The sequence below is a fragment of the Falco naumanni genome, chromosome 12, assembly GCF_017639655.2.
Source record: "Falco naumanni isolate bFalNau1 chromosome 12, bFalNau1.pat, whole genome shotgun sequence".
NCBI classification, from domain to species: Eukaryota; Metazoa; Chordata; class Aves; order Falconiformes; family Falconidae; genus Falco; species Falco naumanni.
Genome location: NC_054065.1, coordinates 22,825,656 through 22,843,334, shown reverse-complemented (window position 1 = coordinate 22,843,334; position 17,679 = coordinate 22,825,656).

The following is a 17,679-nucleotide window of genomic DNA, read 5'->3' as shown; positions in this document are numbered from 1 at the left end:
ACACACTGATTGCCTGCTTTGGTGGTATCGGTTGCTAGAATAAGGGCAAACAAATGGGGAACCAAATATAAAAAGCAGCCAGCAGCACTGAAGAAGCATTACAGCTGCCAGGCAATAACTTAGATAGTTACAGCTGCCATCACCTAGTTCACGCAAGCTTTTTAATATCTTTTGGCAGCGCTTGGTGTCACAGCACAAAAGGAAAGTTGGCACTTCCTAGCATACTTTGTTTGACATAACTGTAGGCAGAACCCAGCTGATACCTTCATCAATGTGTATGTGTTTGCTCTTAAGGTACGTTTTAGCAGATCAAACACTGTTTTTCTCTTTCTGTTGCACACACCACTGTTAAATCATAGGTTGGGAACCACACCAGATAAATAGGAAAGAGCTCAGTAAGCTGGAGCACACGGCCAGTCCCAGCAGCACCTCAGATAAGGAATACAAAAAAAATCCTAAAAAAAAGAAAAATATAGTGCAGCAGGAGGGGCTGTGGAGGGAGGTTTAAAAAAAAAAAATATACTGCTTTGCCAAAATGTTCTCCTGCCTCGCCAGTAGCAGCAGCAGCCTCAGAGCCAGGCCAGATTCTCTTCTCCATTTACCGTACTTATAAAAAACCCACAAGCACAAACACATAGACCATCACATACACATAATTAAAGCATCGACATCCCTTACTGTGATTTACAATCCACACCACCAGAAGTACACAGGCGCTCCCAGGATTTCATCAATGTCTCATCTGGTGCTCTTGGCAAACCAACCTCTTCCTTAGACACAGTGCATGCTGCACCTCGTTCTCTCAGAAATGGGGATGCAGAGCTCTTCCCCGTATGTGAACTGGGGAAGACAAGCACTAAATGTGTCAGCGCTGGGTGATTTGCTGCTGTGGGACCTCATTTTGCAGGAGATTAATAAAAGACTAGCCTGCAGCATCGACTCTTGAGACCGCATTCTATCATCACGAGCCTTCTATGTGGCCCACGAATTTGGGTTACAATATTGTACAAGAACTGGACAGCCTCTGCATAATTATATTATCTTACAGCTCTTAAAAGCAAATATACAGAGAGAGAAGACTCTACCCCCAGGAGCTTCCACTGGCTATGAACAAAGCAAGCCCATAAACCTCTACCTGAAGTCAGCTCAGGTTTCTAATAATGTATTGAGCTAGTTTATTTGTAATTCATCCCATAAAACAAATGCACTTATCTCTTAGGCCTCTGGCACTTTAACAGGCATCAAAAAAACACAGTATTGAGACAAACAGATTTACAAGGTTTTTCAGATGTAAGACCATGAGGAAGAGTAGCAGTTAAACTGACAGGAGTTATAAAGGAGACAGCAAGTATCATTATCTTCATTTTAAAAACGGGAAACTCGGGTACATGAAGGTGAGATGGTTACTCTAAGCCTGACCAGGCAATGGAGGCAGGGCCAGGAAATCAATGTTGAACATGCTGGATTCACATTTAACACCTCAATCCACAGGCTAATTGTGCCGCTGAACCACAGGGTGAAGTGGGCTCCTCTCTGAGGAACAGAAATGGCTCCCTGACCCAGCCTGCCTATGGCTCCACGGGAGCTGAGGGCTCAAGCTGAACATGGCTGGCTGAATCCAACTCCAGAAGTACCAAAGGGACACTAGGGAAGTGCTTGTATATTTTCCTAATGCACGGTATCTATAATGGACATTCTTTAGGTAGGTCGATATTGACAAATACATGTAAAGGCATGTGAAGATGCACATGAATCTGAATTATTTATTTGAAGCTGAACTAGGAACAAACTAGTATAATGGCAGCATACAGTACAAGGGAAATGACTGTGCCTAGGAATGGTGAAATACTTATGTTAGGCCTAGATAAAAGGTGCCCCATGGGAAGGTTGAGAAGTTTTTTGCTTTGGGACCTCAGATGACCCTTTTGCAGCGGCAGAAAAGGCGAGCTGATCCACATAATGTGCATGTGTGTCCCCAGGATGGTCCAGGCTATGAATACATTTTGGAAGCTCCTAATACACTGTATAAAGAAACAGTGATTCATGTACATGCACACAGAAGGACAGTCCCAGATTTACAGCCACCCACCAAGGTAGAACAGGTGGCTGTAATGTAGTAAAAATGTATTGCAAGGAACTTGTCATGAATTTTAAAAACAAAGATGCCTACAGACATAATAAAATTGATATGACATTTAGTTAAATCTAAAGCTTTCACCTATCTTAAAATGACAATGCAGGGGAATTCAAGGAAAGGGACTTCCCATCATCATTCACACAACAAAGTGTTTCACTCAGTTTGTGCAAATAATGTCATTGATCTGAACAATCAGTGGTATGGCTTACACCTGACACACAGGCAGGAAATCAGGACCAAAGGCACCCAAAAAATCACTCTCAAAAAATTGCTGTAGAAAAGAAATGCTTCAAGGTCCTGGCAAAGAAAGCCAAGTCCTTTCCTTCCTCTACCACAGGATATGGCATCTTCTTTTCCTTGATTATTTTAAACATATCAGGGGAGCTAATTCCAACTGTTAGCCAAGAATTGCTTCCTCTTTCTTTTTTTTCCCAGTTTTTAATGGCAGCATAGAAATTTGGTTATACTATAAATCCAAGTCACTTTTCAATAGTATGGGCACAATAAATGGACAGACTCCTCTACTAGCCCCAAAAACAAAAGAGGGAAAAGAAAGAAAATTTAAACTTTGCAGGCAAGATATATCCATCCCTATTAAGATGTGAATCAACAAGTTAGCCAGCCCAACAGCAGTTTACTAGATGTTTTAACTGGGGAAAAAAAAAAAGTTCAGGTGCAGTGGGATAGAGAACAGAAAGAAACTGGGATAAAGAATGAAACAAGGATAAATAGTCAATTATGATAAGCTGGTTTCCCTGGTAACTATATTTATAACTGTAATGACGTTGCTATTCTTTTAGTAATGAACAGAAAGTTTTAATACAAAGTTATATAATTCAGGCATACAAACCAGCATCTGTTCCATTGATAAAGCTGAATCCATGTCTTAATGGAAGATAAAAAACCTCAAAAGATTTGTAAATGATTTTAAACAGCTTCTAAATGTTTGTAAACTTCCTCCAAAGGACAGGTGAGCTCAAAGTGCTGAATTTCTACCTTCCACATCTGTGCTTGGCTTTATGCAATTACCTCATAATCTTTGCGCCTGGAAAAACGCCCCAGCTCGAAGAGACAGTGGGCGTAGGAGCAAAGGAGAGAAAAAGAAAAAAAATCAATGAGAAATCTTGGGGATGATATTTGACTTGTGGAGCACATAAATGTGTGTGACCTTTACCAAATGCATGTGCTTAGTTGCCATAATTATACATTGCATCCTGACTGCTTCCAAAAATTATGTTGGTAAACAGCCTCTTCTCTTAGAAAATTCACTTGGATTTCCACTACTGACACCTAAAAATGAAGTCTAGTGGTACCTCTCTCTGCCATTTGAACTGTTTTGGGGATTCCACTGAAATCCAGATATAAATTACACTCCACCCTATAAAGGGTCCTCCCAAGGAGTCACTTTAAAAACAACTGGGGGCAGCACCTGAATGAAGGCTGTGTACACCCTGCCATCACAAATCTCTGATCCTGAGAGCAGACCGTGTACAGGATTTGGCTTCCTTCCTCATGTTCCCAGATTTTCCCCTCAATGAGTGCCAGGATTTGGGGATAAGGGAGGGATGAAGCCCTCCAGGTCTCATCCAGAGTTGCCATCAGGACGCAGCTGGGGAACACTCCTGGGTCCCACAGTTTAGACACATCTGCTAGCACCAGGCTGGGCCCCAGCAGTGATGATCCCTCCAGGAGCTCAGGAGGGTGACAGAGCTGCTTCGGTATTGCTTCTCCACAGTCCTTCAGTCTGACATCCCCTGTGATCAGGCACTTATTACATATTTCTACTCTGCAACACCCTTAATCAGGTTCTTGGACAGTTGGTGTTATTGATGCCCTCCGTTCACATGAAAGAGGAATGGAAATGAAAACAGCAAAGCAAACCAAATCCTCCAGCAAAATATAGGCAATGCTCAGTTTCTATTCGGAAGGAAATAATCCTCCTGGTGAACTACACTCTGAGATGGGGGCTGCCTGTCTGTCTGAGTGTGTGAAATACAAGCCTTCCTTGCCTGTCTGAGGCAGGCTTTTCAGTTAGATGTTCAGTACTGATTAATGGAAATACTACAGCTATAGCACCATAATGCTCACAGATTTTACCCTCTGCTGTCTCTTTAGGCCATTGCCCCAAAGGCTTTCATGTTCCTAAAGCTGTCATTTAAAACATTTGTGAATCAGGATGTGTGGACAATGGAAGAAGCTGGTAGAGCCAGGGAGTGCAGATGTGAAATAATTTAATCAACAGCAATTTTTCCATTTACTTCAATGGGCTTTGGATCACTCGCCTCACGAGTGGAACATGTATTGAGGAGGAAGCAACCCGAGCCAGATAAAGAGCCAAGATACCAAAGTAACAGAGTTCCACCAAACAAGAGGGTCCACAGCAGCTGCAGCCTGAGATGTATGATGTAAACACAGACCTAGACTCAGCTAGCAGACTGGGAAAAAGATGCAAGAGAAAACTGAAAATAAGCAAGGATTTAGCCATCAAAGGACAGTGCCACATGATTTACTACTAAAATTTTTGTGGGAGGAAACATATTACATAAAGTACTAGTAATATTCAGAGAGCTTTGCAGATTTTATCTGAAGAGGAAATGAAGGCACAAAGAAACAAACTGTGCCTCTGCGAAAAACTCAGAATGCAGAATTTTCAGCCAAATCAGAAAAAAAAAAAAAAAAGAAAGCTTTTTATTCCCTATATGGCATAAGTATCAGGCTATGATGCTCACTGTAATAGTTATATCACACTGTGGTGCTGAGATCATTGTGTGCTAGTTGACAATGCTTGCCCTAATTGGTGCTATTAAGTAATAAAATAATAATTGTACCTCAGATCATTGGCACTTCAGAAACAGCCATTTCCAAGCACAAGCGGTGGTGTGTCCCTGGTGCACAGTTCAGTGCTGAAATGGTTAACACCATATATTATATGTCAGTAATGAAAACTAGCACTCAAGCAAGGAAATTCAAAGCTAAGGCTGACACACCATCGTTAACGCAGCCCTTTGTGCTTAGCTACCACGGGAGTCTTGGAGCAGCACATGGTGTTGTACCCCACACAATATGTGCTACTACAATACCGCATTCACAACACAATGAATCGAGGTCAAGTGAGTGACCTTAAAAAGAGCTTTCTTTTAATTCTTTAAAGAAACACCCCATGATATGTAGGAGCCCATTAAACAAAGCTGCAAGAAGATACAGTAAACTTTAATTAGCAGTGAAGGCAATAACCTCACTTTATACTTCATAATTTCTCCCACCATGTTTTATTACATGGAACAGTCATTTTAGTACCTTTGTACCTAAGGCAGCATCCATGTGGTGTGGAAAGGGATGTGTTGTTGGATATTTATTGTAATGGGGCTTCATGTGGTTGGAGGTCAAAGTGTAGGACTTTCATTTGTACATCACTGCTCTACTATCTGCTCATGTCTCTGGGTAACCTGATGTTCAAACCTTTTGTAAGGCAATTGCTGAGGAGGTTGTTCTTATTGTTACGAGAACTTGGAGAAAGGATGCTGGGCCCTGGCTTTGGCACAAGCCTACTGTGTGACATAGGGTACTCCGCCAAAATTTTTCTCGCACTGATCTCAGATGCTTCCATTTTTAGGGGACTCAGGTGCAGCTCCTAGGGTCTGGTCTCAGAAAGTCTGGGAATCCATAGCTGCTATTGGCTTCCCAGGGCCATTCAGAACCAAGTTTGGGAAAATCACAAATTTGTCTCCCCACAAATTACCTGCAATTTTGAAATACTGGTCTTTTACCTTTCTGTCCTTCAAAACATCCCACATCAAGTTCTAATGGTATTTACCTACCAGCTTCTAGACTGAAAGGGACACTGTTAACTTTTCTTTGTCCTTTTTGTGCTAGATATTTATCTGATAATAGGGCATAATACGTGAACTCCTAGGGGAGGTAAGGACACTATTTGCATTTTACTGGTGGAAGACTCTAATACACAGAGATTCTGGACCAGACCCACAGCAGGGCTTAGGCAGCTATATCTAGCCTGCATGGAAAAAGACATAATCCTCAGAACACCCAGGAGTCTTTTGGCATATCAATCGATTGCATTACATTTTCCCCAGTTTCTACAATTTTGCTTCTGTACATGCCTAGAAATGATGTCTTGAAAAGGCTCGGTCACTCAGTGGTCATCAAGTACTTATGCCCCAGCAGGCATCCACACACCTCTGTCTATCTCAGAACAGCTTGGCCTTATAGATACCTTTGGAACATGTCTACTGGACATGGCTCCATACAAAACCATCATTGCTCTCCATTTCCTATACATCACAGCTAAAGGAGGAAACCATTCCTAGCAGTAATGGCAGCATTTGATTTCTATTACTTGCTTCACAGTCTTTGCCACACAAAATTCCTTTCCCGGATGTGTGTGCTAACTACTGTGCTACAGAGTCAAGTGATTGTTACACCCTTTTTCTGCAGGAGCCAAGGTAGAAGAAAAGGAAAGTGAACTCAGATGTCTTAGATGAATGTGCTAACCAGTAAAGTATCAGATAAAGTACTGCTGTCTCCTTGTTGGTTCTTGAAAGAAAAGTGAGACACTGAACTCCAGGAGAGACTTTAAAGCTGCAAAGCCCAAGTACAGGGAGGCAACAAACAGTGTTGATTAAAAGTCTATGCCTAGAGTGAAGCACCTTGCAATGATCTCTCACTGGCCAGCTTCTGAACTCCATATAGATTTTATAGCAAGTCTATGTACCTACCTCCAGGCTGCTAATTTCAGTGTGGGCACTAGGCCACTGGAAGTAGGTGTTGTGACACTTGACATTGTGGCTACTCAGTGTTGTCGTATCTGTGAACTAGGGCAAAAAGACCTTGCCAAAACTAGTGCAGAAAATTTTCCCAAGGGATGAGTGATCTGAATCCAAATGTCCCAGTGCCATGGCTGAGACTTAGATACTGGGTCAATCTTTCCTCCCTGCAGCTTGTTCCTTTTTCTTGTACACACAGTTGTGAACAAAATTTTGCTTGTAAGATTGGGAATTGACTCACTCATTCTTCTCTAAATATGTGTCTACTTTCCGCATTTGATGAACTAGTTCCTAGTCCACTTAATACTTTCTCATTATATAACTACTTTTTCCAGATGCTTTTCACACAAAAGGAAAGGAAAAATACTTACAGACAAGAGAAGCTGGCAACCATAATACCCAAAAGTTACTGGGAGGCCTAAGAAGTAGGTCTAGGAACTGAACGTGTTTTGTTTAATTTGTTTATACTGACTGATCAGGCTGATGGTGTCATTTGGCATTAATTTCTGTTTTTAAGAAAATAAAGGTTTCACTCAAGCACAAAATGTCAGTATTACTTTTTCTTGTTCAAATCATATGTGTTTGATGTATCCTGAAGTTACAGGGCTCCCCATTCCCTTATTCCTGTCTGAAAATATCTGAAAACAGCGACATATGCAGCATCAATGCCAAATAACATACCATTAGGCCTGATTCCCTTCCCCCACATGCCGTTCAGTACCTTATTCCAGGAGGATATCCCACAGAAAGACTCATGTGGGACTTGAGAGGGACTAAGAACCTCAAAGACAGACAGCTACCGACTGCCCCACATTTGAGTTTGCTGATGTTTTGCATCTTGTGGAAAAGAAGAACTAGTCCTCTCCAGGTTCATACCAATCAGGTACAACACCTCTTGTAGGTCCAAGCCTGGATTCACAGTCCTTTAGGAGTTTAGAAGAACATGGCCCTCATGAAATAACAGGAGATGGATATACCTGTGCACTCCATGTCATCCAGGATCATCTTTCCCAATAGCTGTATCTATACCATCTGAAGGCCAGACTTTTCAGAGTTCAAGGATGGACACACATGGTTCTACACAGGAACATGTCAGGAGCTTCACCCATCTGGTAGACACACACACAAAGCCTGTGGAACCTCCAGAGACATGGTGCAGCTGGTTGGGAGTGGGACACAGGTTCCTGGATTTAAAGCCCCTCTAAAGGCTGTTTGCTCTTAGCAGGGCTGACATAATCACTGAATCCACTCACAGGTCTGCCTTGGTACAGAAACTCACGTGATACCTTGCAATCTCAGGTAAATGCATGAGTTAAAAACAATATTTAGGACAATATTATGATGTGCAAGAAAAGCAGAAAGGCACTTTTAATAATGTGCCATCCATCACTCCAGTGGGTGTTACCTACATACCACAAACTGTAATACATTCCCACCAGGCTAGCACTGAAAGGGAGAATGCCTCCCAGGGCCCTACGATTAATTAAATGAAAAACAGTCAACATTATAAGAGGGGAGCCTTGAGGTTAGAGAAGAAAACAAAATGTAACCTATAGATGTTAACCGTTTACATCTCTTACTTTGCTTTTAAACACTTCATTTTGAGAATTCCTCTAAGTTTTCTGCTGCAAGTCATGCAAGGATTAAAAACAGTAGAGGAGAAGAAAATACAGAAATACATCTGATGCTCCTTTGCCTTTTTTCATTCCTCCTGACAAAATACAGTCAAAACCCTCAGTAATAGGAATGGGTGAAATATTTACAGTCTTTCTCTTCAGTTCAGGCAAGGCTAGGTCTGTAGTGCTGCTTAGCTTCATCTGACAGAAACACTGCAAGCAGCACCTAGAATAAAACTGGAAGATTTATACAGTTTCCACACAAACCAAGAGGCGAGGCATCCTCACCTCCCTTTGACTTAGAAAAGCAGAACTCCTCTGAGCATCTGGAAGGCTACACACTACAGCTAGCACATCAACAGCATGTAGACCTGCATTAACAGCAAGTGCAGAACACGGGTGCAGCATGCTCTCAGCAGCATGCCCTCGGTGAACGCTGGGCAGGATGCTCTGCTCCAGCACAGGCTTGTGAATTGCCTTTAAAAGTAGCTCTTGTCTGAGCATGTTACAGCAGTCTAGATACACAGTGACACACAGCTAATTTCACAGCTTTAAGTTAGCGGAAAGGGCAAAATCTAGACTACCCAACACAGACACAACAGGTGTGTTGATATGGAAGCAAGTAAGAAAATTCAGCTGAATTATCACAAAATGTGTTAACACTTCGTCCTTCATAGGTTAGGCAAAAGGAGGAGTAATAATTAATGGTAGGTTTATTTATCTGGTTTATTTTTCCCACTTTATGAAAGGCACTGCAGTGACTCACTAGGTGCCAAGTGAGAGTCCTATTGCGAGAGTCTTTTCAAAATCTGCATTGTTTGCCTAAATCTTTGTTGCAATCTCAGCAGGCCAAGTACCTAGACAGTACAAAAATTATTTGTAGAACACTGCAAGTTCCAAAAACACAAGACAAATTCCACTATAAAACAGTAACATCAATAACTCCCTTTCACACAACACTTTTATTCCTAGAAATTATTAAAATATACTCATTTATATTCATCTTTGATGCAGCACTACCAAATTTGGCTGTGGTAAATTTACATCAGGTGTGATTTTGGCCCTAGGACAGCATTCAAGAAAATTTCAATGCATTGAGGCTTAAATACACCAAGAGGACAAACAACCAATCAGCTTCAGAAATTCCAGGGATGCCTTCATCTCTGTGTTTTCCCTGTGCTTTATAGTATATTGTTGCGTATGAGTTACAAATGTGTGAAAACATTAAAGTTGAGCCAACTACAAAATAAGCTAATATCTTGTGTTTTCTGAAAAATGCAAGCCTAATTAGAGTTTAGGTAATTAAAGCTTTCACAGTTATAAAAAATACAATACATTCATTTATGCAAATCTGCCACTGAGTGTGATTTCAGTAAAATACCATGTAATGCGCATAACGTCAGAATTTTACTTACAATTGAAACGTTTGCAAAGCAAGTTCTCTTCCTAAATTTCAGGCACATGCACTGTAATTCTCTTGCATTATGGATTTAAAATTCAGATTGCTTTGTCTTCATTTAAAAATGATTAGCAGTTTACATCGGATTTATGTGCTGGCATAGCCTTTGTATCATTGAACAACTACAAGCTGATTTACAAAAGCCTAGATACACTATGTGTATATCTATATAACTACAAAGTAATATGTGATGGCAGGCATAACCAGCACACGTAATTTATAATTAAGTGATTAGCAATATAAGCCACTATTATTAATTAATGTGTAATGCTGACATTGTGCTTGAGGGTGTATAAACTACAAGTGTAAGGCAATCTCTGCCTTGGAGTGCTAAGAGGCTAAAATGACAGGCATCATCTCCCAGCCCCACAGCTTCTGGGGAGCTGGGAGGAGAAAGTGCCCAGTGGGAGTCCTGAAGCCAGCTCTGCACAGCCAGGGAGAGGCCACTGCAGGCTGCCAGAGCTGCTGATACCTCTGAAATAACAGCAACAGCAAAAGCTAAGACTCCAGTTCTCTAGTCAGAAAGCAATAGAGCAATACCAAACACCGAGGTGTCCCCCAGCCTCTATAACCCTGAGGCAAAGACCCAGCAAATCTTAACAAAGAGCAAGGCAAGCCTAGCACCATAGCCCCTGCTTGTTGGGGAGCAAGTGGGGACAAGTCTCTGTGGCTTGCTGGAGGACTTTTGCTCCACTCTGTCACTCTGCAGTGTTGAGATCAGCTCCTGGGAGCACAAAACCTAACTGCGCTTCCCAGGAGGATCGAGGATTCACAGGATATGAGGTTCCCCAACACCATGACAGTGAGTTCTCATGAAACAGCACCCAAGGCACATCTGGACAGCAAAACAGGAGTGAGGAAGATGGTTCAGAAATACTGCCCCAAAAGTAAGACGCCAGAACCAGGGTAGTTAAATTATCAGGATACGTAGGATTGCAAGAACAGCCACCAAATGGTTGAGGGAGAGGGAACTTTTCAGACTGCACACATTTGGATTTGACAATTTCTTTCCAATGTAGATTGAGATTTTAAGAGAAGCAGCACATAAAAGAGCTAGATCTAGTTCACAGCACTCACAGTGTTGCTCTGTCGGTAGTCACATTTCCTTGAATATGCAGAAGGACAAGAGGTATGAAACTTCTTGCCATGAAACCAGTATAGCTCCACCAATGGTTAACACCCAAGGAATAAATATCTATTTCCATACAAAGAAGGGTGGGGACAGTTTTTAATACCTGCCCTATAAATTATCCAGATGAAGTTTGAAAATTGGGTTTAAAACTTTTTGGGGGTAATTAGGCTTTGAAAAACAGCTCTAACAGATATTGTCATTAGTTTTGAAAATCCTCTACTTCTTTCATGCTCAGCAGTCTAAATGGGAAAAAATCCAACGGGGAAGTGTCCTTCATTAATATTTACATAGAGCCTTACCTGCTCTTTTGTTGATAAATCGAAAAGCTGTATTTGCAGCAAAATAATGATAATATACAGCTGCATGGACAGATTACGAAAAGCAAAGCAACCAGACAATTATTTACTGTGCTACTATAAGACAGGTACTAACTTTCTTTACATCAACAAGTTTTAAAACTGTCACGCAGCTTTTAATTGCCATTAATAAGGTAAAGATAAAGCCCTCTGGGTCTTAATCCCATCATCGTGGTGTTGCAAGTTAATGATATGTTAGCCAGTGCTTTATATCACTAGCTTACAGAAGGGTCAGAAGGAACATTTCATCCTAGGCCATCAAGGCTGTATTCCATGGGTAACCTCTAACCTGTTGGGGCTGTCAATCAATGAGCAGTATGCATGAACACCATGCTTCTGGTAAATCTCCTTTCACACCTATGAATTTTGTCAGTCATCATCCATTATTAACAGTTCTTGCTACAACTAGACTGAGTTTTCAGATCTTTTCAGGATAGCGGAGGGCAATTTGCTATTCATCTTAATCTCAGAGAATCAGTGATCTACTCATGGCTTTGGCTAGCTGATGGCACTGTGAAAGGTAGAAGATTGTTTGGCTTGCTGTGCAGAACCTCAGAAGATTACAAGAATACAAGAACTGTAAGAAACCTGTAAAATATTAAAGGGGCTATCAAGGAAACAGCTTCAGATGGATTTAGCTAAGAGATGAACTGGGATCATAAAAGTCAGGTCATGGAAAGTAGCTGGGCCCCAGTAATGAGAAGGACCTCTGAGAGGTATTGTCATACAGATAATAAGAGATCTGCATCCAACCTACCGCAAGATTCATTGGCACTTTGATAGGATCTATGTCTCCTGTATAGATAAGGGCAAACAAAGAATCCAAAGGAAAGGCCATTTTCCCTAGCTTTCTATTGAAGTCTTTTTACAGGAAAACACTCTAGAGACCAGGGGCTCTATTGAATAGTTTTACATAGGAAATAGAACTGGAAGAGTCCTCCCAGGTCATCCCCTGCTATGTCTGACACATCATATCTTATTGATATCACAACATCACAACCTCATTGATAAATTTCCCAAGTTTTTTTCTTGAAACCAGGTAGTTTTCTTGCCCCTGTGACTCCTATTGGAAAGCTGCTCCAAAACGTAATGATATTAAAAATCATCATCCCTTTTCCAAAGAACATTTATTCAGTCGGCTCCTATCAATTTTGCCTGTGGTATTCAGTATACCCTTAATTTAATCAGTTCTCTATTACCGCTCACCCCGATGATGTATTTATAGGGAGCAATGTACCCCTACTCAGTTTTAGTTTTGTTAAACTAAAGACACAGTCTTTTATTTCATATTTCCTATCTCAATTTAATAGCCCTTTTTCTGGACTCTGTCTTTTTCTGCATCTCCCCAGTGCCTTGTACAAAACTAGTCAGGAATCCCACATGTTTCCTGGATATGCTTCCCCTGATGCAACATCCAGGAGAACATCTCAGGGAATATTTCCCTTCCCTGCTGTTGCAGAGCTCCAGCAGTTGTCAGCCATTGTGAGATTCAGCAAAACACTTCTCTGTTACTTCCAGTCGATGAGCCTCCTGCTCAGAGCAAAAAAACATCTGCATGACCTTGTGGTTTATTAGTACTTAATTTTATCCGTTTTCCATTTCTCCTGTTTTCACGGTCAGTCCTTCTCTGAATTGTCAAGGCCTCTCAGCTTTCTGTCTCTTACAGACTTTGCATTTGCACACATTTTCTGCTTTGGCCACAAATAAAAATGTTCAGATAAGTCAGAAGACTGATCATAATAAACTCTGTTAGTTACTGTTCTTGCCCCTTGACAGTTCTTTCAGCTCAGTTCTCAGCAATCCTCCTATAGTCATCTCTTTACATTTATTGTGCCCTATGTTCTCCAGTCCAAATTATTTTCTTTCATGTAGAACTGCATTACACATTTTAGAGAAATCTTGATGAATTAGAGCTACTATATTTCTCTTTGTCACAAACTTAGAGAAAGATAGCACAGCAATCTGACACAATTTATCTTTGGTAGCATGTCTAGTGCTACAGTATTTGCTAATTAATCTTTCTTCCAACAGATCTACACAAAGTTCAGTGTCCATGTATTACAATGACAACAAAGATCAGCTCCCCACAGTCTCACTCTAAGAGAAATGAAGAGCTTAAAAAGTTAGTGAAATTACTTCAGTACGAAAAAGATGTAAGACCTGATCTGCCTTGGAACATAAGCCATGGTGTAAACTCGTTACAGTAATAGAGATTCAAAGGATTAGCCATCTCAGAATTATGACACTATCTATACAGAATCAAAATAATTTGAAAGGTCCCCCCAGCTTTTGACAGGTTTTGAGTTTTATGGCAGGAAGCATCATTGGTCACTGTTGTTGAGCTAAGAAAATATGGTTCAGTTGCATACAGCTACTTGCCCTGGAGTTTGCAAAGAGAGTGTAGCAAAATTTACTGTGTTGTCCTAAATCATCCTTAACTTTGCCTCAGCATTTATACCTTAGTGTAGATATCTTAATGGAAATGGGACTTTGCAAGGAAAGAAATGCCTTCATTGTTTCTTTAGCATGGCAGGACACACAAGTTGGCAGAATTCCCAGGTGCCAGACCAACCATAATTATGACCTTGTTCTGCAGGACAGTGACTTCAATATTAGAAATGTGCACAGAGCCCATGCTGCTGGGGGCTCTTTCAGACAGCTAGTCATGATGTCTGATGGAAACATAATAATATGGACAACTGGCTGAAAATTACATTCCTTTGTGAACTCCACTGTCTCACTAGGTCAATTTAATTATTTGGAGAAGATTAACAAAGAGAGAAAAGAGTACCATTGCTAGACTCCAAACCATGTGCCATGTCCCTATGGCAGGAGAGAGGATGACTTTGTGACTAAAACAGAGCAGAGAGACTTACAATGGGACTCTGGATGTTCTTCATGACATTGGACAAGTCACTTGAGTTCTTTGGGCCTCAGTTTCCCCACCTGTAAAGTCTCCATCACATTCATTTTGAGACCTTACCTATTAGGGCTTTTGAGACACCTTTAGATCCTTAGATGAGAGTTGCTAGAAACTAGCATCGATTCAGTAAGTACATTTGGAAGCAACTATTCTCTATTTCAGCTGAGCCATTAGGGCTGCTTTTCATATAAAGCTGTTAGCTTAGTAGTTCTTCTGGGTTTAGAGAGCCTGAGTTTCAGTCTTGAGGTAGCATGAGAAAAGGATAGCAGTGTGCACAGCACATTAAGTGTTGTCACACTCTTGTCATTGGAAGCTGGCAGATTTAGGCGAACATGAAGGTGACAGCAGACAGATACCCCAAACCCTGACAGAAATAAATGGTAAGAAATGGATCAGGGATTTTCCCACAGGGCCAACACTACGAAATGCAGGGCCGTTCTACGAGAGCCGTTCATCTAACCATTAGTATTGATTCACTCAAAGCTGCCTAAACAGTCTAAACCATTACCTTTAAAGTTATGCAGTTTCTTTAGTTAGCTTCTCAGACCTGTGCCTGTATGAAATCCAAGGACAGCCACCAAAACCTCCACATGTAGCTTTCAGACATCTGTAGTATGCTTGACTTGCTTCCTACTAGGTGTTCATAACTACAGTTGTCCAGTCTTCCCTAGAGAAAGAGAACAAGAGGAAAGTTCATTGTTTCCCCAACAATTTGCAAGAATATCTGAATTAAAAATGGAAGTTTTGTCATTTGCATAGCAAAGAGAGCAGGGAAATAGAGGAAGTATTGTTAGGTATTGGTAATGTAAAAACATAAGTATGCTGTTATTTATGTAATTAGTTATTGCTTTCATTATGGGTGCAGTCTTAATGGTTATAGTATTTATGTATAATTACCTTAATATTCACTGAAATTTCCAAGTAGCTCCCTAATTAACTGTCTCAAATATATAATTACATTGCATCTTTACGCAAGACTTGCCTAATTAATGTAGTTACACCACTTCTTTGTGAATGTGCATTATTAAATGCTCTTCGCATCATTCTTCTGACTTCTTGTAATTCACGCTTTACAAAAATTAAGACCCTGAATTAGAAACCTTCATGAGCAACCAGCTCCAAAAGCAAGCACCAGATGATCTTTTCTTAACAAAAAAACAAATCTTACTAAGCCTCATTACCACTCCCTTTAACAAAAGCTTTCCATCTGGATCTGAAAGAAATCCCAGGTACCATTGTCTTGTAAGAGGTCATAGAAAATACATTATACATTTAAAGAGAAGACTTTGCTGCCATCAAGGGTCCAAACCCCTTAACTCTTAACTCATCTGCCAACAAGCCCTTCTGGTAAAGGAATCAGGTGACAGCATGATAGCACCCCAATAACTTAACAGTGTCAGGTAGAATTTTCAAAATACAAAAAGTAACAAGGGATTTTGGAAGACTATCATTGGTGAGACCATCCTTCAAAATCATGTGTTCCATGCTTATAAACCAAGAGCTTTGAAATCCTTTTTGCCAAGGGTTCTACTTCTGCACTTGGCACACTACCTGCCACTCTGAAGTGCCTTGCATGTCACAAGTTACCAGTGGTATCACAACTTCGGAGCTCTTGCTCTAGCAATGCAGCTCCTAGCTCCATGGGGAAAAGACTGAATGCCACCATCAGTCAGCAACATATGTAAAGTGAAATTTTTTGCTCTGAAGAATTCAGTTGCATTTATAGACTTAATTCCTCTGATATTCAGCATCCTGGTATTGACGTGAGAAGAAAGGGACTAAAGAAATTCTGGGATCCTGTCTTGTGGCAAAGTTTTTCTCAGGAGTTATTTATGCCCACCTTCATCTGCCAGTAAGGACATTGCCAAGCTACTGAAGTGGCAGAAACATTAGGCCAGAAGCAGTTTCTCTAAACAGGAGGAGATGCACTTGAAAAGTAGCAGACCTAAGGAGAACTCAGCAGAGGTCTTACATAACAGAACTAAATCTGAATTCAATGAAAGGTAAGGACAAGATTTCTCAGACTGCAGTCAGGCCAGATGCCAACAAGAAATTTCATTCTGCTGGTTTCATAGGTCAAACTTCCCCTAAGCTGGACCCACTCAGCAAACCCTGTTGGCCATATGGGCATCACAAGCCTATTAGCGCATTCCAGCAGCACTGAACTCACTATTTACGTGGGGTCAGCCTGTTCAAAGGCAGTATGGTTTTCATACCCTGGGTTTTTTGAAACAGTTGGGTATGCAGCACAGGTGTTTTCCAAGTACTTATGTACTGGTTAAATAGTTACTCCAACAGTTAGGATTTGGGAGAAAAACTTGCCACATATACTTGTAGGTTCTACAACTGCTTCAGCTAGTGACACCCATCCAAAATGCAAGTGAATTGGGGGAAGAAACATGCTTCAAGGTCGTTTACTTAGGAAATGTTCACTTGCAGAACTGAGCTGAAGGCTGACAGAACTACGATAAAGATAGTTACTGTGTGTTTCAAATAATCTTTCACATTATTTCTCCATTTCCATTGTGAAATATTGCTTTATACATATGCATGGCAACTAAATCTCAGAGGTAAATGGACAAAACCTCTGGAACTCAGGACCCAGGTTTATCTGTATTTACCACTGCAAAGTTTTCAGCAACCAGCTGTCAAAGACAGGCAATACAGATATGTAAAGCTAAGGAGATCATCCCATTTCAGCTCCCACAGCAATCACTACATATTAGTACAAGGGTGTACTATATATAAACTATGCCATACAGGAAAAGAACCTAACCCTGATAACTCTGCATGGATACAGATTTACTTTGGTAAGCAAAGAGTTGGCACGGCTGAGCTTTACCATGCAGGCTGACATTTTCGATTGTAGAAATGTGCAATTAGGCACCTAAATAAATTGCCTGACTTTCAGAAGTGCCAAACATTGGGAAGTTAGAATAAGAGCTACTGCATGCATCTTCAAATATCCTGCCCTATGTCTATATTTTTTGCCATTAAATAAGTACATTGTGGTTTTCCATAGAACTCTGCAGTGCTAAACTACCTATATCAAACAAATCTGTGATTAAACAGGTTCAAGCACTGAATAAATATCAAATCCATCATTGCTAGCAAATTGTTACTATTTTAAAACAGCTTCTTGCTTCTTGAATTAACAGATGACAAATCATATACTGAATGGATATAATAATTAACTACTTTGTAATGCAATATTTTAGATAGGCTTTTAACGTATAAGTTGAACATGTTTGAGCCAACATGTGACATGTGTATGG